The sequence below is a fragment of the Lolium rigidum genome, chromosome 1, assembly GCF_022539505.1.
Source record: "Lolium rigidum isolate FL_2022 chromosome 1, APGP_CSIRO_Lrig_0.1, whole genome shotgun sequence".
In the NCBI taxonomy this organism is placed as follows: Eukaryota; Viridiplantae; Streptophyta; class Magnoliopsida; order Poales; family Poaceae; genus Lolium; species Lolium rigidum.
In genome coordinates this window covers 31,471,084-31,494,374 of record NC_061508.1, presented here as the reverse complement: position 1 = coordinate 31,494,374, position 23,291 = coordinate 31,471,084, and the positions used below count along the sequence as shown (strand labels likewise).

The following is a 23,291-nucleotide window of genomic DNA, read 5'->3' as shown; positions in this document are numbered from 1 at the left end:
AACGAATATCTTCATGAATCAATAACATGTTCAGATCTGAGATCATGGCACTCGGGCCCTAGTGACAAGCATTAAGCATAACAAGTTGCAACAATATCATAAAAGTACCATCTACGGACACTAGGCACTATGCCCTAACAATCTTATGCTATTACATGACCAATCTCATCCAATCTGATAAGGGGTGGCCCGATCTTCTCAGTAAGCAACGGTGGTGATGATGATCACGGGGTGATGGCAGCGGAGGAACACGACGATGAAGCGGATGATAACTTGTATGACGCAACGAGATCTCTCGATTGGTCCCTGTCGCCAATGCAACAGCTCTCAACCCCGCAAGATATTCGCAACTCCACACACTTGCGCACGTAGCCGCCGACCACGAAGCGGTAAGTTGCAACCGTCTAATTCCCAATGGAACAGCAGATCACACAAGACTTAAACAGGATCTACACAATATCCAAGCAATATGGTGTAGGGAATTCAATAGTTTTGCAGAGCAAACAACTAAGAACTAGGGTTTATCTTAAACGTGGTCTAAAGCAGCTAGGGGGGCGTCCCGGGCACTTATATAGGTGTCCGGGACGAGTTCTGGTCGAAAAGATACAAAAATAACCGACCCGGAATAGATCTGGTCGAGACGGACTCGGACCGGTCCGGTCTCGGGATCCGGTCGACCGGGCCGTGGACCGGACGGTCCGGTTTGTGGTCCGGTCAACCGGGCTGTGGACCGGCCGGTCCGGTCGGTGGTCCGGTCAACCGGTCGGAAACCGGGAAACTGCGAAGATTTCCGGTCTCGCCCGGTACGATAAATTTCCTCCGGTTGGTGGCCGGTTTACGACCGGTCGACCGGGCCGGGGACCGGGCTGGCCGGTCCGGGGGCCGGTCGGACCGGGTTCCGGACCGGCCCGGACTTCTTCTTCTCCTCTCGCGCATTCCTCCCGCTCCTCCCTCGCGCGTCCATGAGATATCTTCATGTCCAGCTCCATGTCCAGCTTCACGGCCTTCTTGACGTCCGTCTTCACGTCCAGCTGCTCCTCTCCTCGTGCGATGCATGTCTCCTCTTGATACCTGATGATACATAAGTAATAGGACTTAGGCAGTATAAAGTTCTCATCAATCAAAGTACCGTTTAGGAACAAGTTCACCTGTTGTTTAAGTAGCTTCGCACGAGCTCTTGTAATTGGTCCAATCCGAACTTCATTGGACTTGAGCTTCACTGCAGGTTCATCTTCATTTGTTAATGACGGAGGTAGTAGTGAGGTAGGGATGTCCTCATCATCTCCCCCCCCTTCAAAAGGCGTCGACCCCGACGCTCCAAGGTCTTCTCCGTCATATGGTGTCAAATCAGCAACATTGAAAGAATTATCGACACCAAACTCATCAACTCGGAAGATCTATCGAGTATGCATTATCATTGATCTTGGCAAGCACTTTGTAAGGACCAGCACCACGAGGCTTCAACTTAGACTTCCGCAGCTTCGGGAACCTATCCTTGCGAAAATGTACCCAGACCATATCACCAGGCTGGAACAACATCTCTTTGCGCTTCTTGTTCATCCTTGCAGCATTGCTCTTGCCTTTCTTCTCGATCAACTCTTTAGTCTTCACATGGATCTTACGCACAAAATCTGCCCTCTTGGATGCCTCCATATTAACTCTCTCATGTATGGGTAAAGGCAACAAGTCAAGTGGAGTAATGGGTTTGAAACCATACACCACCTCAAAAGGACACAGCTCCGTGGTAGAATGTACCGCCCTGTTGTAAGCAAACTCTACATGCGGCAAACACTCTTCCCACTCCTTCAGGTTCTTCTTGATCATGGATCTCAACAGTTGTGACAAGGTTCGAATTACCACCTCAGTTTGACCATCAGTTTGAGGATGACAAGTAGTACTCGAACGAGTAGCTTTGTCCCCAGCTTTCCCCAAAGTGTCTTCCGAAGTAGCTCATGAACTTCACATCACGATCGAAACAATAGTCTTCGGGACTCCATGTAGTCGAACAATCTCCCCGAAAAACAGGTTAGCAATATGCGACGCATCGTCGCTTTTGTGGCGAGCAATAAAGTGTGACATTTTAGAAAATCTGTCTACTACCACAAATATAGAATCATGGCCTCTCTTAGTACGCGGCAAACCCAACACAAAATCCATACTAATATCTTCCCTAGGTGTAGTAGGTGCCGGTAAAGGAGTATACAAACCGTGAGGCTTCAGCTTGGACTTGGACTTGTTGCAAGTAATGCACCTCTTCACATACCTGTCCACATCCCGCCTCATCTTTGGCCAATAAAAATGATCAGCGAGCATGAGTAGCGTCTTCTCACGCCCAAAGTGACCCATCAAACCTCCAGCATGTGATTCCTGCAATAAGAGCAAACGCACAGACGATTCTGGAACACATAGTTTGTTAGCTCTAAACAAGAACCCATCATGTATGTGATATTTTTCCCATGCTTTACCAAGAGCACATAAGCGATATGGTTCAGCAAAATCATGATCGGTAGCATACAAATCACATAGTATCTCTAAACCAGGAATTTTAACATCAAGTTGAGTTAATAGCATATTCTTCCTAGATAGAGCATCAGCAACAATATTATCTTTTCCCTTCTTATGTTTAATGATGTATGGAAAAGACTCAATGAACTCAACCCACTTAGCTAAACGCTTATGCAAAGTAGATTGGGCTTTCAGGTATTTTAAAGCTTCATGATCGGAATGTATGATAAATTCTTTTGGCCACAAATAATGTTGCCAAACCTCAAGAACTCTAATTAAAGCATACAATTCTTTATCATATATAGGATAGTTCAACTTAGCACCAGATAATTTCTCAGAAAAATATGCAATTGGGCGACCCTCTTGCATCAACACACCACCAATTCCAATACCACTAGCATCACATTCAATCTCAAATTGTTTATTGAAATCAGGAAGTGCAAGCAACGGTGCAGAAGTTAACAATCGTTTCAGTTCATCAAAAGCATGATCTTGGGCAACGCCCCACTCAAAGACAACACCCTTTTTAGTCAATTCATTCAAAGGTGCAGCAATAGTAGAAAAATTGGTCACAAAACGGCGATAAAACCCAGCTAGACCATGAAAACTTCTAACTTGACTCACATTCATGGGAGTAGGCCAATTTTGAATAGCTTCAATTTTAGACACATCTACTTCTACTCCATGCTTAGAGACAACATAACCCAGAAATATGACCTTATCTTTGCAAAATGTGCACTTCTCAAGATTACCATAGAGCTTATTATCACGCAACACTTGCAAAACATGTCGAATATGTATAGTATGATCAGATTCATTGCGGCTGTAGATTAATATGTCATCAAAGTATACAACCACAAATTTGCCAATAAATTCACGCAAAACATGGTTCATTAGTCTCATGAAAGTGCTAGGTGAGAGTACCACCATATACTTGTAGTAACAACTAGTGCACGGATGTAGCGAAGCGAATATCAAGGGTATAAGAACAATCACACGACAAAGCAGGATATATGTGGGGCTGTAGGTAGGCTACCTATTTGCACCAATAACAAGCTCTAGCGCTGACCGTAGACAACCAATGATACTCACACAAGGCGATATAATGGGGCAATGCAACTATATGTGGAAAAGGTTGCAATGCACAAGAGAAACGCTAGCAAAGCTCAACGAGACAGGCACAAGATTGCTCAACTACAGGTGCAGTAAAGAAAACTTAGGCCTTTCACTTGATTCAACTAGCACGACACTTTTCTTTTTGTATTTTTCTTTTTGTATAACACACGCAGCTATGTAGCTCTTTTTGCTTCTTTTCAATTTTCTCTTTTTTTTTATGACTCAACTCCTTGATAACACGGCCAACAAGATATGCCAAGCACCAAAACCCTAATGAGCAGCCTGTCGAGCGGTAAAACTAGTCTCTTCTGGGGAAGTTCCTAGTCACGTATATCGAAAGGCTGTAGCTATGTTTTGGACAAACACACTGTATGCTTTGTGGACTCGGAGTAAACAAAAACTGACTCTAGATGACAAACTAGATGAAAAGAAAACACAAACCCTAACAATTCTACTAGAAGAAAGATAAAGGTACGCAAAAACAACTACGAAAAGCAACTAAAACTCGAAATTAGTGCAATCTAAGGCGATGGCAAACCCTAACCCTAACTTTTTATGGCTTTTTCTGGATAGAACAACACTCACAACTCAACTATGGGGTGGATTGTGGATAGCTTACCGAGGAAAACTGGAAATCTGATACCAAGATGATAAGGGGTGGCCCGATCTTCTCAGTAAGCAACGGTGGTGATGATGATCACGGGGTGATGGCAGCGGAGGAACACGACGATGAAGCGGATGATAACTTGTATGACGCAACGAGATCTCTCGATTGGTCCCTGTCGCCAATGCAACAGCTCTCAACCCTGCAAGATATTCGCAACTCCACACACTTGCGCACGTAGCCGCCGACCACGAAGCGGTAAGTTGCAACCGTCTAATTCCCAATGGAACAAGCAGATCACACAAGACTTAAACAGGATCTACACAATATCCAAGCAATATGGTGTAGGGAATTCAATAGTTTTGCAGAGCAAACAACTAAGAACTAGGGTTTATCTTAAACGTGGTCTAAAGCAGCTAGGGGGCGTCCCGGGCACTTATATAGGTGTCCGGGACGAGTTCCGGTCGAAAAGATACAAAAATAACCGACCCGGAATAGATCTGGTCGAGACAGACTCGGACCGGTCCGGTCCGGGATCCGGTCGACCGGGCCGTGGACCGGACGGTCCGGTTTGTGGTCCGGTCAACCGGGTTGTGGACCGGCCGGTCCGGTCGGTGGTCCGGTCAACCGGTCGGAAACCGGGAAGCTGCGAAGATTTCCGGTCTCGCCCCGGTACGATAAATTTCCTCCGGTTGGTGGCCGGTTTACGACCGGTCGACCGGGCCAGGGACCGGGCTGGCCGGTCTGGGGGCCGGTCGGACCGGGTTCCGGACCGGCCCGGACTTCTTCTTCTCCTCTCGCGCATTCCTCCCGCTCCTCCCTCGCGCGTCCATGAGATATCTTCATGTCCAGCTCCATGTCCAGCTTCACGGCCTTCTTGACGTCCGTCTTCACGTCCAGCTGCTCCTCTCCTCGTGCGATGCATGTCTCCTCTTGATACCTGATGATACATAAGTAATAGGACTTAGGCGAGTATAAAGTTCTCATCAATCAAAGTACCGTTTAGGAACAAGTTCACCTGTTGTTTAAGTAGCTTCGCACGAGCTCTTGTAATTGGTCCAATCCGAACTTCATTGGACTTGAGCTTCACTGCAGGTTCATCTTCATTTGTTAATGACGGAGGTAGTAGTGAGGTAGGGATGTCCTCATCACAATCCCTACCATCCCCTTCGGCCTACAGCGGGGGAATTACTCACACATGGATGGGGGAAACATTGCTGGTTGATGGAGAGGCGTTGGCGGTGATGGCGGTGATGATCTCCTCCAATTCCCCGTCCCGGCGGAGTGCCAGAACGGAGACTTCTGGCTCCCGCGACGGAGTTTCGCGATGTGGCGGCGTTCTGGAGGGTTTCTGGCGACTTCCACTTCTCCCCGTGCGTTTTTAGGTCGAGGCGAATAAGTAGTCCGAAGGGGGCGTCGGAGGCCAGCCGGGGGGCCACACCACATGGCCGCGCGGGCCCCCCCTGGGCCGCGCCGCCATGTGGTGTGGGGCCCTCGGGCCTCCACTTCAATTGTCCTTCTGGCTCCGTCATAATTCTGGGAAAATAGGCCCTTTCGTCAAAATCCCGAGGTTTTTCCTGAAAGTTGGATTTCTGCACAAAAACGAGACACCGGAACAGTTCTGCTGAAAACAGCGTTAGTCCGTGTTAGTTGCATCCAAAATACACAAATTAGAGGCAAAACAATAGCAAAAGTGTTCGGGAAAGTAGATACGTTTTGGACGTATCACATCCTTCTTCCGGCGTCTACACTCTGGGCAGTTTTCGATCGTAAGCAATCGGCTCATCCCTGAGTCCCATCAGTGTTTAAAGAAGGGACAGTCCCAGTGTCTATCCATGTCCTCCTGCTCCCTTGACCTCTCCTTAACGCGGTGCTCCCGTCCTTCGTCGCCTCTGTCATGCCAATGGTACCTTCCTTTGTCTTCATCAGACCGATTGTATCTCTCGTCGTTTCTGTCGTACTGCCGACGTCGGTCATACTGATATTCATATTTGTTGAGGAGGTGCATGGAAAGTGGTTTCTGGTATCGCATGCTTCTCACTTGTTCCTTGGTAAGGTACCGTTTGTCATCATAACGGGGCCGGTCGCGTGGATCGGCCTCCTCCTTTTCCTTGTTGCGGGAGTGATTGCTTTCCTCTTTATCCTTGCCATGGTGGCGCACAGGACCTGCCATGTTAACATCAAACGAGAAATCCAATCGACGCCTCGCGGAGTGGTTTGGTTCCACCATGTTGACGCCAGGGAACGGATGCGTGTCCACTTTCATGGCAAACTGTCCGAAGAGCAATCGGCCTTGTTCTATCGCCACTTGGATCTGCTGACGAAACACCTTGCAGTCATTGGTGGTGTGGGTGAACGAGTGATGCCATTTGCAATACGGCCTCCCGTTCAGTTCTTGTGATGTAGGGATTTTATGGCCTTCGGGTAACTTCAGCTGTTTTTCCTTAAGCAATAGATCGAAAATCTGCTCAGCTTTGCTCAAATCGAAGTCAAACCCTTTTGGAGGCCCTTGTGGTTTTACCCACTTGCAGGACACGGGATGTGCCCCCGAGCCCATTCAGCTACAGCCACCTCCGGGTCCGGTGCAGGATCTTCGGTTTCTTCCATCTCAACCGGACCCACCGGACGCTTGAACTTGTCTTGGTACAATTCAGGGTGCCGCTGCTCATAGGATGTGAGTTTCTGCACCATGTGCGACAATGAACTGTACTCTGCTTGGGAAGTCAGATCTTTGATTGGCGTCGCGAGGCCCAGTACTGCTAGCTCGATCGCTTCCTTCTTAGATAAACGAACCGAATAACCTCGGTTCCTGACAGTCCTGAAACGTTGGATCTATTCAGATACTGTTTCTCCCCGCTTCTGCCGCACCTGTGTCAGATCGGCAATGCCGGCCTCGGTAGCTTCTGAGTGATATTGCACGTGAAACTGCTCCTCCATTTGCTTCCACGTCCGGACTGAGTTTGGTGGCAACGACGTGTACCATCCAAAAGCTGACCCCGTGAGAGATTGTGCGAAAAACCTCACACGTAACTGGTCTGACGCTGAAATCATGCCCAGCTACGCCAAATATCGGCTTATGTGCTCTATTGAGCTAGATCCCTCTGCTCCATTGAATTTTCGAGAATTCAGGGAGCCGATACTTGGGTGGCAGCGGGATCAGGTCATACTCGTTAGGGTACGGCTTGGAATAGCCGATTGTCTTCCTCTTCGGCAGGATGCCGAATTGGTCTCTCAAGATAGTGCTGATCTGCTCCATGGTATTAGCTGTAGGGACCGAGCCTTCATGACTCGTTCCAGTAGCATATTTAGCCAGCCATGCTTGTTTATCAGCATCTACTCCAGAAATCCCTGTTGGTGCGATCTGGCCTGTGCGCGCCAAGGCATTGCAGTCCGGCACGTATGTGCACACGTATCCATGTGGGATCTCCTTAGGCGGCTCATATAGGAACTGGCAATCGCTAGGATCGCCTCCAACCTTGTAGACGACGTACGCCGGTGAACCCGGCGGCTCTGGTGCTGCAAGCGCGAATGGTAGCGGCGGCCTGATCTGGAGCGGTACTTCTCCCTGGTGAGTCCCTAGGGTGGGTCCTGACGGGGAGTACTGATGCTTCATGATTTCCTGCACCACACGGACCGCGACGCGCTCGAGAGTATTCACCAGGCTTTCAGAATAGCGGTGTAGGGAATGAGCCGCCATGTAATTGATTTCCTGGCGCAGAGCTCTGGTACATTCCTCCGAAGGGGTAGACAGGTCCACTCCGTCGAGAACACCCTCAGGGAGAACCCCTTCCACCTTACGCCATGTGAACGGGTCCTCACGAAAGAGCCGATGAGATCGGCTTCCAAGATGGCTTTCATCTCATCATACTTCTTCTTCTGCTCTTCTGGCAGATCTGCGTACGTGACTGGTTCGCCAACCACCTCCTCCGCAGCTTTTGACATGGTTGCTGCAGACGTCGATGTTGTTGCAGAGTGTCCCACCGGGCGTGCCAGAATGTGTTGCGGTCGAAACCCACCGGCGAGCAGCGACGGGCAACACAGTAGAGCCGGGAGGCTCCCAGGATTGCGGCAGACCCTGGTCCCTCGGGCGACGGCCCGCAATGCCTTCTGGCACACGCGTCCTGGTGCTTACGAGGGCGTGCCACCTGACCTATACCTGGTCAGGAAGGTGATGGATTGCTTCGACTAGTTTCCTGCATGGCAAACACGTAAACATTAAATACGAGCCCCGATCGGCTCTTAAGTTGTTCTGCGGATCGGCTCAAAGAGCCGATTGCCCCACGGTTCATGTTAGATTTATAAGGACATGGGGATCATGCTTTATCAAAATCAAGCTAAGCTAATCTACGATAGTCTAGGGTTTTCACCGTATAATCGGAACATCCTATGCGTAATTGAGCCTAACAGATACGTAAGATGATAGAAAACCAGCACTAAAGAGGCCTAAAAACCAACGTGAAGTTGATCCCCGGAACAATCCCTCTAGAGCTTAGTAAACCACACCTTACGCACTACCGGATCCTTCAACCCGTTTATAAGGCCTAACCATACGGATATCAAACCAATCCTTGAAGAACAAGGAGCAACTATAACGGATTAGATCTACTAAATAATGAACAAGCAAGGTGCTGCCCTTACACCTAGAATAGGTGTAAGGGCAGCTAGATATCGAGGGGAAGCGTAGCTAAACAAATGCATCGTGAAAGCATTGTGATCAACCCCAAAACACCTAAGATAAGGGTGTTGCTCGCCATCAAAAAGGCTTCAAGCACGAGCAACACCAAAAACGAATAAACTGATACTGCATAGATCGCAAGATACGATCTAGGCAGCATGTTGCTTACCCGGGAGAAACCCTCGAAACAAGGGGTGGCGATGCGCCTAGATTGATTTGTTGTGAACGTGATCGTCCTCCTTCTCAATAACCCTAGATACATATTTATAGTCCGTAGACTCTCTAACTTGGGAAAAAACCCAACCGTGTACGAGCTAAACTCTATCTCTTAATTCTAACCGACACGTATCCTACTATATTTACAGATACACGGGCAATCTTGCCCAAACTTCTTGTACAAGGACGATTCGGGAATATTTTCCATGCAAATCCTCTAAGCCCATTAAATCACGGCCCATTTCCAGACTTGGTCAAATTCTGGATATAACAGTAACTTGTGTGGATGGACTATGGACTCTATGTAATACATTGTATGCATGAATATGTGTGTTTGATGTATTTGTGGTGTTACCGTAGTGTTTGGTGATGTTATGTTGAAGATTATATGTGTATATGCTTTATTGTCAATTGCTATATTTGAAACGCAGGAAATAAGCAAAAAACAGCAAAAAAATGAAAAAAAACAGGGCCCTTTGCCGTGCGTGTGCACACGGCAAAGGACTTTTGGTCACTTTGTCGTGTGCACACGCACGGCAAAGGAGCCACGTGGCGGCAGCCTGTAGACCTGGGAGCTCCTGGAGGCGTGCCTGTAGGGGGCTTTGCCGTGCGTGGTAGAGCTAGCCCGCACGGCAAAGGCGCGCACGGCAGCGAAGCGTGGCGCACGGCAACGTCAGTCGCACGGCAAAGTCCTGTGGCGCACGGCAAAGGCCTGCCGCACGGTAGCCCCCCTGCCGCACGGCAAAGAGTGGGAGCACGACAGCGTTTGCAGCGCACGGCAAAGAAGGCAGCGCACGACAAAGGGCTTTGCCGTGCGGTCGTTGCATGCGCACGGCAAAGGTGGCTTTGCCGTCGATGGCTTTGCCGTGCAAGCTTTGCCGTGAGGGCACGCACGGCAAAGCTGTTGCCGTGCGTATAGGGCTCTTTGCCGTGCAAAGTGGAGCACGGCAACGTCCGACTTTCCCGTAGTGACAGTGGGAGTATCATAAGTAGTATCATGTATGCCATGTTGGCCAAAATCTGATATGGCGCATTAATTAATGAGGTGAGAGATGTGAGTGGTATCATAATATGATACTGTATCATAGCACATAAAACTAGAAAATTTAATGGCAAACATATCATGTACACATATTTGTATTGAGATTCTACAAAACATTAATTATAATGATACTATGATATTATCTTATGATACTATGCATTGTGGGGGTAGTATCATAAACTAGTATCATGTGCATGATACTAGTATATGTAATTTCCATTGTGACTAGTGTTATACAACTATTGCATTGAGATATTTACTTGCTATGAAAATTAATTAATGTCCTAATCATGTTTGTTATTTAGGAAAATCTGTGAGCTCTTGACCAACGTAGAGCAGGTTGTTAATTGATAATTTAAGTATCTGATACATCCAAAACGTATGTACTTTCCCAAACATTTTTGTTGTTGTTTCCTCTCTATCTTGTTGTGATAATTTAACTAACTAGCTGCCTGACCCGCGCATTTGCGCGGCTAGATTTCATCTATATCTCATTTGATATAATATATGATGTAAGTTATTAGTCATATTATATACATAATTTATTACTTTCTTAGGTGTTTTTTATTTAAATTCATTTTATTTCCCATTGGATTGGTAAAGAATATAAACTATACTTACAAAGGATTATTTCGAAACGGACATCGACATGGTTATATTTTGGTAGAATAAATGTTACATTTGGTGTATTGGATTGTCGTAAAAGGACCTTTATAGTGGGAAGAGAAGACTCGAGTTAATGTGATCAATGTGTTACGTGCCCGCGAAGCTAAACCATAGTGTCGTACTGATTTTTTAGTTTATTTTTTCCTCGACTGTGTTACCTTCATCTACTCGATTTATTACTGAGCTTTAATGAATCCATTATCATTGCTAGATTAAGAATTTTAAAATAAAAGGAACATGATGATATTCGACATGATGACAGAGATGTGAATACATGGCTTGCTATGTTTAGGAGGTATTTTCATAGATCACGAAAATTACTGAAGTATCATGTCTATGTATGCTTCTACTCATGGTCGTCTTAATGTAGTCACCCGCTTTATTTATCCGTATCATCATTGATAAAAAAATCCACAATACTATGTCTTACTCATCAACATAAGTCATTTTGTATATGTCCTGCCCATTTTTATTGACTTTTTTTTATTTTGAATCACTACAACATCACGTTTAGGCTTCCTTGAACTGCATGACTCGTTAGCTTGCATATGTAAAGTACACTGCTATCAATTGATTTCTTAATCTGGTGCATTCTATAAGAAAATATTCCAACGCATGGGCCTATGTAAATAGTTCAGAACCGATTGACCGCGCACACCCATGATGCATATCCGATATAGAAATCGAAACCACGTCTACATATCCTACAAGCACATGCATGTAGGCTAGGTAGCCGCGAGACGCTATTATTGGCATCCTGTTTAAAATCATAGGGGTTATTAAAGAGCGTGAGCGAAATCAGATTGGATCGTAAACAATAGTAGAGACTGCTGCTTGCCATACATCGACCTAAGCATGCGCCAGCACGCCGGGCAGCATGTGCATGGGTTGGTGATTTACCAGGGCCTTACGTTTGCTCCAGGAACCTGTAAAACCATGAACACGTAGAAGACGGAGAGAATCGCTCACTCTCCGTGTCAACCGATGTGATTGTCTGCCTCAACTTTTCCGTTCCATGTTCGCTCTTTCTTATTCTCATTGGAAGCATCCATCGAGTTGCTTAATCTGAACGTTGCTGTTATCTGGAAGTTGTCAAGACATGTAGGGATGCATGGGAAAAAACTAATCACACGCTAAGGAATACTTGCAGATTTCAGCCAAAAAAAAAAATCAACGACATTACTGTTGAGCCTTTAATCTATTTCCGTGCCCTGGCGTCTTGAGCTTGTATTGGGTTTGCTAATGACATGCCTCTGATGAACCCGATGGCAGGCGGCTGAGCCTCGACAGTGTATGTATGAATTGATTTTGCGACTTTGATCTACCGATCGTCTGGTGGCGCTTGCGTGTAGTGTTGTCCTTACGGTTCGTTGGGCCGGCATAGGAGGTGTTCGTGTAATTGGTGCAGTTTAGATGTACGGGATAGTTAGGGTGAAATTTTGGTAGCCCAGATATTCAGCTGGAGTTTCGATCCGCCGGTCAGATATGATTTGTAGTCAGGATCGGGATACATTATTCAATCGTTTTTTTTTTCGAGCTGGTGCAGATATACCTACTCAATATTTTCAAGCGATCGTAGATTTCTAGTTCCATACGCCTCTTTTCGTGCGTGGCATTGCACAACTTTTGATTGGACGTGCCACTAGTGGAAAATAGGGCTTTCGTGGGAGCCTTTTATCGCGGGTGCGCCTGCACCCGCGACAAATGGCGTGGCCACGTCGCCCCGAAACCATTTGAAGCGGGCAGGGCCTTTTGTCGCGCCCTTTTGTCGCGGGCCGTATCACAACCCACGACAAAAGGGGTCTGAGGGCTGGCGCCTCCTGCCGGCACCCCTTTTGTCGCGGGTCGTAATACGGCCCGCGACAAAAGGTCCATGCCTATATATAGACGCGCAGCCAGCTCCCTCCCACCTCCCTACATTTTTTTTCCTTGGTGGTGAAAGGTGGAGGTGTATGCTAGCTCATTTTTTCTACATGTGCACAAGAGGTGTTTGATGGAATGCTTGTGAGGGATGCCACTTGATTTTATTTGATAAGATTTCACCTCTTTGTGATCCTAAAAGGTTAGCAACTATTTTCTCGTATATATATACATAGTTCGTACAATACTAATTTTAGCAAGGTGATTGCATCTGATACATAATTATACTTACGATGCAGATGAGTCATCCATGGATGTACGGTAACCGATGTGCTCCCGCTTTCAGAGAGGGCGTGAATTCTTTCGTGCTTGTGGCCGAGGCCAACAAGTCGAAGCAAGGTTTTATGTGTTGTTCATGTCTGAAATGTAAGAATGAGAAGAATTACTCTTGCTCAAGAGACATTAAGAGCTACCTGCTTCGATTTGGATTATGTCCAGCTATAATGTTTGGACCAAGCACGGAGAAGAAGGGGTTATGATGGAAGACGACGATGAAGAAGAAGATAACGATGACCAGTACCGATCTATGTTCTCTGAATGCGATGATACCGCAATAGACGACAATGAAGAAGAAGGAGGTTAAGAACAGGCAGCAGATGATCCTGTTGATGATGATCTTCGTCGGGCCATTTCTGATGCAAGAAGAGACTGTGGCACAGATAAGGAGAGGTTGCAGTTCGACAAGATGTTAGAGGACCACCACAAATTGTTGTACCCAGGTTGTGAAGATGGACAGAGAAAGCTAGGTAGCATATTGGAATTGCTGAAATGGAAGGCAGAGGTCGGTGTGACTGACTCGGGTTTTGAAAAATTGATGATAATATTGAAGAAGCTGTTTCCAAGAAATAACGAATTGCCCGTCAGTACATATGAAGCAAAGAAGTTTGTCTGCCCTCTAGGATTAGATGTGCGAGAAGATACATGCATGCATTAATGATCGTATCCTCTACCGCGGTGAGAAGTACGAGAATTTGAATAAATGCCCGATATGCGGTGCATTGCGGTATAAGATCAGAAAAGATGACCCTGTTGATGTTGAGGGCGAGCCACCCAGGAAGAGGGTTCCTGCGAAGGTGATGTGGTATGCTCCCATAATACCACGGTTGAAACGTTTGTTCAGAAACAAAGAGCATGCCAAGTTGTTGCGATGGCACATGGAAGAACGTAAGAAAGACGCGATGTTGAGGCACCCCGCTGATGGTCGGCAGTGGAGAAACATCGGGACAGAGTTCCAGGATTTTGCAGGTGAGGCAAGGAACTTATACTTTGGTCTAAGTACAGATGGCATGAATCCTTTTGGGGAGCAGAGCTGCAGTCACAGCACCTGGCCCGTGACTCTATGTATCTACAACCTTCCTCCTTGGTTGTGCATGAAGCGGAAGTTCATTATGATGCCAGTGCTTATCCAAGGCCCAAAGCAACCGGGCAACGACATTGATGTGTACCTAAGGCCATTAGTCGATGAACTTTTGGAGTTGTGGGCCAAACCAGGTGTACGTGTGTGGGATGAGCACACCGAGCAAGAATTTGACCTACGAGCGTTGCTATTCGTAACCATCAATGATTGGCCTGCTCTCGGTAACATTTCGGGAGAGACGAACAAAGGATACAATGCATGCACACACTTGTTTAGATGAGACTGAAAGTAAATATTTGGGAAAAAGCAGAAAAGTTGTGTACCCGTTCAATCGTCGTTTCCTTCCGCGCAAGCATCCCTTAAGGAAAAAAGGCAAGCATTTCGATGGCGAGGCAGACCGCCGTCCGAAGCCTGTCCCCCGTAGTGGTGCTGATATATTTGACATGGTCAAGGATTTAAATGTTATCTTTGGAAAGGGTCCAGGAAGTCGACCTGTTCCGAAAGACGCTGACGGACACGCGCCCATGTGGAAGAAGAAATCTATTTTTTGGGAGCTAGAATATTGGAAAGTCCTGGAAGTCCGCTCTGCAATCGACGTGATGCACCTGACCAAGAATCTTTGTGTGAATATTCTAGGTTTTCTGGGCGTGTATGGAAAGACAAAAGATACACCAGAAGCACGGGAGGACCAGGAACGTCATAAAGGATGAAACGGTAATCATCCAGGGCAGTTTGTTGGGCCTGCCAGCTACGCTCTTACCAAACAAGAGAAGGAGATCTTTTTTGAAGCCCTATTCAGTATCAAGGTTCCGTCTGGTTTCTCGTCGAATATAAAGGGGATAGTAAATATGAAGGAGAAAAAATTCCAGAACCTGAAGTCCCATGACTGTCACGTGCTTATGACATAATTGCTTCCGGTTGCATTGAGGGGACTTCTACCAGAAAATGTTCGACTAGCCATTGTGAAGATATGTGCATTCCTCAACGCAATTTCTGAGAAGGTAATGGATCCAGAAACTTTGTCAGGATTACAGGAAGATGTGGTCAAATGTCTTGTCAGCTTCGAGTTGTTGTTCCCACCATCCTTCTTCAATATTATGATGAACCACCTCGTTCACCTAGTTGAAGAGATTAGAATTCTCGGTCCTGTATTTCTACACAATATGTTCCCCTTCGAGAGGTTCATGGGAGTCTTAAAGAAATATGTTCATAACCGAGCTAGGCCGGAAGGAAGTATCTCAAAGGGCTACGGAACGGAGGAGGTCATTGAGTTTTGTGTTGACTTTCTTCCTGACCTTAAGCCGATTGGTGTTCCTGAATCTCGGTATGAGGGGAGGCTGACTGGAAAAGGCACACTAGGAAGGAAAGCAACGGTGTGCAGGGACAAGATTTTCTTTCAATCAAGCACACTACACAGTTCTATACAATTCCAACTTGGTGGCTCCGTACATCGAGAAACATAAGAATGTTTTACGAGAAATAAACCCGGGCCAGCCCGAGTCCTTGATTACACGTCAACACATGAATACCTTCGGCGGTTGGTTGCAAAGACATCTCATTAATGACCCATCTGTTGTGGAGCAGCTGTACTTGTTGGCCAGGTTACCATCTTCAAACATATGTACATTCCAAGGGTACGAGATAAATGGGAATACATTTTACACGATCGACCAAGATAAAAAGAGCACCAACCAAAACAGCGGTGTCCGCTTCGATGCAAAAGACGAGAATGGGCAGACCACCACATATTATGGATACATAGAGGAGATATGGGAACTTGACTATGGTCCCACTTTTAAGGTCCCTTTGTTTCGGTGCAAATGGGTGAAGCTCAGCGGTATACATATTGACGATAAGTACGGTATGATAACAGTGGATCCCAACAATCTTGCGTACCTGGACGAGCCATTTGTCCTAGCCAGTGAGGTGGCTCAAGTTTTCTACGTGAAGGACATGTCTAGCAAATCAAGAAAAAGAAATCAACAAAAGAATACATCAACCGAGGACCCAAAGCGCCACATAGTTCTTTCGGGGGAAAGAAACATCGTGGGAGTGGATGACAAGACAGACATGTCAGAAGATTATAATAAGTTTCAAGAAATTCCGCCCTTCACGGTGAAAATTGACCCAAGCATCTTGCTAAATGATGAAGATTCTCCATGGCTACGGCGTAGAAGATCACAACACTAGATGGCGATGTAATAATGTATTCTTCATATATAGTTCCCAAGACAATCTCTACATTTATGTAATAATGAGAACCCTTTCCCCAACACTGTTAGAGGAGACGGAGTCTTTCATGGGCTTGCAGGGAAATTTTTCCGAGGAGCAGCTTCTGAAGATGCCGTAGGGCGTGTGCACCAACGATATCTTCGAGAAGCTGCGCCACGGGAGATTTCCCAACCCTTTCCTTCATCCATGGGAATGAAACTGTGCTTGGCTTGTTGATCTGCTTGGCAAGGCGTATCGATCCTCCTTTTATAGGCATGGCACCGCTTCTACTTTGTCTTGTTCCTTCGACAGGGCGTCGTGCGCTACATGCTTTATCTCATCGAGCAGTGCGTCCACCCACGCGTCCTTATCCTGCCGACAGCTTTAGTCCCGGATGCAGCCACCAACCGTGACAAAAGGTTACCGACACATCCTTATCCTGCCGACAGCTTTAGTCCCGGTTGCACCCACCAGACGTGACAAAAGGTTACCCGCACATCAGCCCCCCCCAGATAAGGCCCTCCTAGATAAGCCTCCCCCAGTCTTTTGTCCCGGTTTGAGCCTCCACCCGGGATGAAAGTTTCGCGCGCCACTTCGTTCCCGCCTATTTTCTTCCTGCATTCCCGCCATTTTTCCACTATATATATGTAGGCTTGGACTCATATCTGCAAACCTCATCAGTCTCTCCCATGGCTTCCATCGTATGTCTAACACCCTGGGAGGCGGAGGCGCTTTGCGCCTCGAACTACCCCTGCCCGCCCGGCTACCGCGTCCCGACCGGCTGGTTGCTGAGCGTCGGAGGCGTACCGGTCCCTCCTATCCCTCTAGGTGTGCCACGCGAGATGGCCATCAAGAACCACTACTATTTCGAGCTCACGCCTGAGCAGCGGAGGAATCCCCAGTGGCATCCCGACTACAGCCCGACTTGGGACAGCTTCTTCATCAATCGGTGTGAGAGGGCGGTTGCCAGGTACGAGGAGGACGGCCCGCCTCCTTCGAACTTCAACGAGGCCAGCCGTCGGATGTGGTGGCGCGGCCGGACTCTCCAGAGCGTCATGGCCTATCGTGGCCACCGCCTGCGCTACCCTCAATCCCAGCCCACGCGTGCTCACCCGCCGAGGTTCGACAACCGCGACCCCGATGCTAGCGACGATGACGTCGGCGACTATGATGACTACAGTGGCGACTATTATAGGGCTAGGCACGACTATGATTGAATGGCTCCAACATTCGAATCTAGCCATGTATCTTAATTTTCAGTTGAGCTCTGTACTTTAATTTCAGTTCAATCGTAATAAATTTCGTGTCAACCACTTTATTGAACAAAAACAACCGACAACGACTTTATAAACTAAATTTAAACTAATAGAGCCGACAATGACTTTATTGAAATTACAATAAAATAGATAAATTACTAGTCTAGTCTCTACTCGTCGTCGGAGGTTTTCTCCGTCCAAATGTCATCCCACCGAGGGTCGTTTTCGGTCCAAGTTGTATTCGGGTTCTCGAGCTCGAAGGTGGCGACAGCCCGACGGTGGCGCCTGTTGGACCTGCGTTGTGCCCTAAGGTTAGCGAAGAACGCGTCGGTGTTGTCGACATCGTTGGGGAACTCCGCCCTCCACTGGCGCATCAACTGCTCGTCGCGCTCAGCGATGGCGATCCTGCGCTGCACCTGGCGGTGCCGGCGACGGTCCTCGTCGTCGACGAGGCACGGCGGTGGCGCGAGGAACTCCGCCTCCTCTAGCGATTCAACATCCGGGAAGTTCATGTCGCGCCGTGGCCGCCGAAAGCGCCACGCCGCCGCGTCGTTAGCGCGCGCCGCCAGCTCCGGCGTGTTGTACGTGCCGAGGGTGAGGCGGAAGCCACCGGCGCGTATCTCGGCATAGAACCTACCTCTCGGACGCACTCGAATTCCACGGAAACCGGACGCCCCTCGACGACGTGGAGGCATCCCGGAGATGAATGAGCGGAGGCGGTGGCGACGTGTGGTTGCGCCCGCACTCGTCGCTCTATATAGCGCACGCGGGGCATGGCACGTGTAAGCCACGGCTACACACGTCGCACGCCGGCGTCGGCGGGGAGAGGCACGTGGAAGAGGTGGCTACACGTCGCACGACGGCGTCGACAGGGAAGCGACACGTGTGGCACGGCGGTGAAACGTTTGATATGATGCGAGACGCAAATAGGTATATGGATTTCATATTCATATTCATTAGCTTTTTCTGATCAATATTCATATATAAAACATTTGTATTTGAGTTACCATTCAAAAGTTATTAAAATAATAGTTTTATTAATTTAAAATAGAAAACAGAAAAGGGTCTTAGAGGAAAAGGGCTGATCCGCGTCCAACGGCTCCAGGCCGTTGGATTCAAACGGCCAGAGCCGTTGGATGCACTTGGCGCGGATCAGCACCTACCACCTCCCACCCCCTTTTGTCGCGGGTCGAGCCACGACCCGCGATAAAAGACCCCCCCTTTTATCGCGGGTGGTGCCACGACCCGCGATAAAAGGTGGGTTGATATAAAAGCTGGGCGTCGCTGGTTGTGCCTCCACCCGCGACACCCGGATGCCAACACTTACGATTTTTGCGCCGCCAGGCTGCCCAAAATTTCCGCCGCGCCGCCGTCGCCGCCTCGAGCTCCTCCGGCGCCCTCTCCGCGCCCGTCCGCGCCCGCTCCGAGCCGCCGCGCCCGTCCGCGCCGTCGAACCCGCATCGGCAGGGCCCTCTCTTCCGCGCGCGCCGCCGCCAGGTGCCGCTGTGCCGCGCGCCCCCCGCCGTGCCGACCCCCGGCGCCGCGCCGCCTCCGCCGCCGCGCCCCCGGCCCTCTCTGTTTTTTTTTATTTTTGAGTTAATTAGTTAGTTAATTAGTTAGTGGGTTAATTAGTTAGTTCATTTTTTTTGTAAGTATTTTAGTATATACTAGTTGAATGCCCGTGTGTTGCATCGGTCACTTTTTTTTATTAATGCACATATATATAAACATAATACTCCATATGAAAGAAATTATATTGACACAAAAGTTAATATATTTGGAAAACATCAAGGTTCCACTGCATAATAAGAATGGATCTATTAACTAAGATTTACTCCCTGGTACGGTTAAAATGTGGATCTAGTTACTCAAGTGTGACCAAGACTTTGCGTATTGAACACTCTTTTCCTTCCACCGCTTATTATCTCACCAATTACTTCAACCCTAGGGGCCAGATCTTCTGTCTTCCCTCATCAGACAGCTCCTCATGCCCTAGTCCGTCGGCCATGTTGCCAGCAAGCTCAAGGCGCTTCAGTACTGTCACACATGTCGCAGAACGGCTTGGAAGACTATATTTAGGGTGTCGAGCATGCATTGTGAGCCATACTACATCAAGTTGGCGCTTTACTGTGCCATCGTCCGTCCACCAGATCGACGGCAGGGCCAAAATAGCTCGCATCTCTCATATGTTTACACAATACATGCAAATGAGCTACACATGAGGATTGTTTAGTTCATATATGCAACTATGTAAAAATGAGTTCAAAGGGTTAGTACCTAGTAGCTATCCATGAGCGTGGAACTTCCAATGATAAGAGGGGAGAGCATACATAATTAATTCAGCCAAAGATCCTAGAAATTCACGTCTACCAAAGTTAGGAAATTCTAGGTAATGCACTTTATTTTCTTCCTTAACTTATTGTATGGTTGCATGGTAGGGACCGCACAATTACATTAGTCAAATGCAGCAGACAAAGAACATAAATTTATCTTGAATCGATTGCAAGTTCCCTGCAATATCTACAGCTTGGCGAATCGCAACAAACCACTGAATCGCGTCTCCAAGGATTGGAAAGCTCCCATTGATCCTGAAAACATGTTTCCAGTAAACTACATGAGACACAAGAACTGCCCATAAGAATTCCAGCATCAATTTAGAGTTTCGGACAGGGCCCTCACTAACCTTGCAGGTGTTGCGCACTCTGGAAACTTGATGCTGATGAAGTACTCTGGTAGGACTCTTGTGTTCATGTTCGTGCTCCACAAAATGTATTGCTGTGAATTCTGCATGTTGTCGAGTGCGCTGTTGTAGTTGTTACTATTGTGGTAGAACTCGGAGGACCTGGCAAGGATAGCCTCTGCCCGACCCATCAACGCACGACATAGCATGATATGTGCATCATCGTTATCATGTCTTGGCTAGCATCCCCACTGAATAAAAATATTTTCATACACGTTAGTGTTTTGATGAACTGCTTAACTGCGTATTGAGTACATATTCTGAACCTACTTGATTCCTGCTCAATTCCTAGTCAAATTAATGAATTAATTAATTAATTGTTACCCCTTTCTTTCAGCTAGGAGTATTTCATATTCATCTCTATATAAACCGTCATCGTACAAAATTTTATCAATTGTTTCAAAATCTGCTCCCTCCGTTCTTTTTTAATTGACTCAGATTTAGTACAACTTCGTACTAAATTTGAGTCAATTAAAAAAGACCGGAGGGAGTAGAAACCAACGGGGTAAACAAAAAATGAATTGAATTGCTGTGGTGACGACTATGGATATAAACGAGAAGATAAAAAAAAATTTTTTCAAGCTATTCAATGATCAATAAACCAAAATTCTAGATAGAACATGGTTCTCAAAACCTACAGAAGTATGCATGCACTCTGCAACTATTGTGACGAGAGTAATTTGGCTTGGGAAGTAAGAACTTCAGAGTTCAGGATCACCCTCGACTTGGCTTTGCTTCTCATGATTACAAGATGAAATCATGGATTAAAATAGGTGACAAGATCATAAGGCACTCATACAAAGTAATGAGGTAAGCAAAAAAAACAAGCATACAGACAAATAAGAGATTATATTAAGCGGCTGTGGTGATTGACGCGTGACATACCCGTATCGCAACAGAGAACATATTCTTGGTATTTTGTAATTGATTTGTCTCAAGAGAGTTTCAGATGGATGCAATGGAGAAAGTTCAACTGCAGGTACTGTGGGACCAGATGGTTCTGCCCCGATCCCCATTCTCTCTGGCAGCTCTCTCCAGCAAATATATCATGTGCTATGAGAATGAATAAAACTGCTTCTAGCCAGTTGGCAATCTCGTCAACCAGATTCAGTACATATAATAGTTGTGCAACAACACTTACTTATGGATGTCCAGGTGCTGTGTAGATCAGCCTTGTTGTCAATGTTAGGATATGAAGCATTAACTGACAAGGAATAAAGTGAGTTAAGTTTTGTGTAAAGAAACTTGAATGGGATAACCTGAAAATAGAAATGTGCATATCTAAAACTAATCAACAATTACAGCCCCACAATACTTACATCGGCAAATTAACAAAAATATGCAGCAGCTCAGGTAATCTAGTGTTTCTCAACTAATAATTCCAAATATTAATGCAGTATCAAATCCAATATGTTTGGTTCCATAATATGAAATATATTAATCTAATGCTACATAGCCCAAACAATTGAACATGCCCAAAAGGCATCATGGGCCTAAATACTCAGTAATAATGCTAGCAAACTTATATAAAAATAAAATAAAATGAAGGTTAAGCTAAGCATGAGACTGTATTTATTTGCAACACACAAAATCCTTATATCTCTACAAAAGGAAAGAAACATCAAGACCGGGTAGACAATGTACTTAAAAAGGTACATGCATGAAAGGAAAAATGTCTTGCCGAGACAAGAGAATGAGGACGCCACTGTTATGAATCGGCAAATAATTAATGAAAAACCTAAACCTCAAGAAATCCTAAACGTGAAGACATGAGATGTAACATAAAGACAATGGTGAAGAAGATTTTGAAACCATATATAAGTTCACACATCCGTGGCATTATTATCACCCTAGCAACCACACCAGACCTATCACATGTCTATTTATCCCTGATCCAGTAGGAACACTTATTGTTCTATTTATCCCCTCTGCACATGACTTGCTCTCACACGAAACTGCTGGACGAATCACACCTCCAATCTGCAGCATACAAGATGTACCATCAGCTTATATTTAGAGCTAGCGAAGAGGATTAATTTCACCAATAACATTCCGTAAAAAAAAGTTTCATCAATAACTATTAAGAATAATGTCGTAACCTGCAGAACTCTATATAAAAGCATGTAGGCTTGCTCGTGGTTCCCTTCCACATATTGCCTTGCTAGTAGGGACTGCATTATACTATAGGTACATCAAATACACATATGAAGATATCAGGCCGGCTAGACACTAAAGGACTGTTCTTGTATACCTACAGACCTGACCAGCAATAATTGAATAGAGAAATTGGTAACCAAACGTGTGAGCTTGTCTCCGCCATTGGAACATGCCCCGACTTGCCTTGCAGCCAGTGATGTCTGACAGTCTGTATGTTAGCTGATTATCGACGCGACGAAGAGCCGTGGATTCAGCAGAAATTTCATAGACAAATCCAATATTGAAGATTCATACCGGTCCATGGTGCGAGCTGTGTGGGTGCCGCTCACGCATTGGGGAGGGTGTACGACCCTGTCGATGTCATGCCCGCCCACACTCCGATTCGCCGCGCCAACACCTGCAGCACAACAGTGAATTCCCTCCGTCAACAGTGGCATCGTCGCTCCCATCCATTTCCCCATGGATGGCATCGAGAGGGCGGATTTGTTGGCCATCCGTGGCACTGGACCCTCTCCGACAGGAATGACACACGCCCCCAGGCATCCTGCTCAAAGCACCTCCCGCTCAGCCGCAACTCTCTCGATCGAGGAATGGTTCTGATTGTGGAGATCAAGGGAAGAATCACACAAGAGGGCTCCAGCGCGGATATGTGCGACAGAGGATAGGGGAAACGTCGCAGCGCGAGGTATGGGGATGCAGAGTGGAGGATTGTTGTGCGGAAGGTGGGGGAGATGGTGGCGCCGTGGAGTCGTGGGCAGCGGTTGATAAGGAAGGTAGTTGGGTTTTCTTTTTCTATTCGCTCTTTTCTCGGACGATGCGGGATTCC

The 23,291-nt window shown here is 46.8% G+C and overlaps 2 long non-coding RNA genes across 2 annotated transcripts; both read right to left on the bottom strand.

Annotated features, from left to right (window-relative positions):
- Positions 1 to 19,984: 19,984 nt before the first annotated feature.
- On the bottom strand, positions 19,985 to 21,454 carry LOC124670600. The gene is made up of 3 exons (XR_006992579.1): positions 21,194 to 21,454; positions 20,252 to 20,499; positions 19,985 to 20,156 (listed from the first exon to the last, which is right to left on the bottom strand). It is a non-coding gene; the product is annotated as an uncharacterized LOC124670600 (long non-coding RNA).
- A 135-nt stretch (positions 21,455 to 21,589) lies between these two features.
- LOC124670592 lies at positions 21,590 to 22,647 on the bottom strand. Its single transcript, XR_006992577.1, has 3 exons — positions 22,568 to 22,647; positions 22,408 to 22,479; positions 21,590 to 22,288 (listed from the first exon to the last, which is right to left on the bottom strand). It is a non-coding gene; the product is annotated as an uncharacterized LOC124670592 (long non-coding RNA).
- Between the last annotated feature and the right edge of the window lie 644 nt (positions 22,648 to 23,291).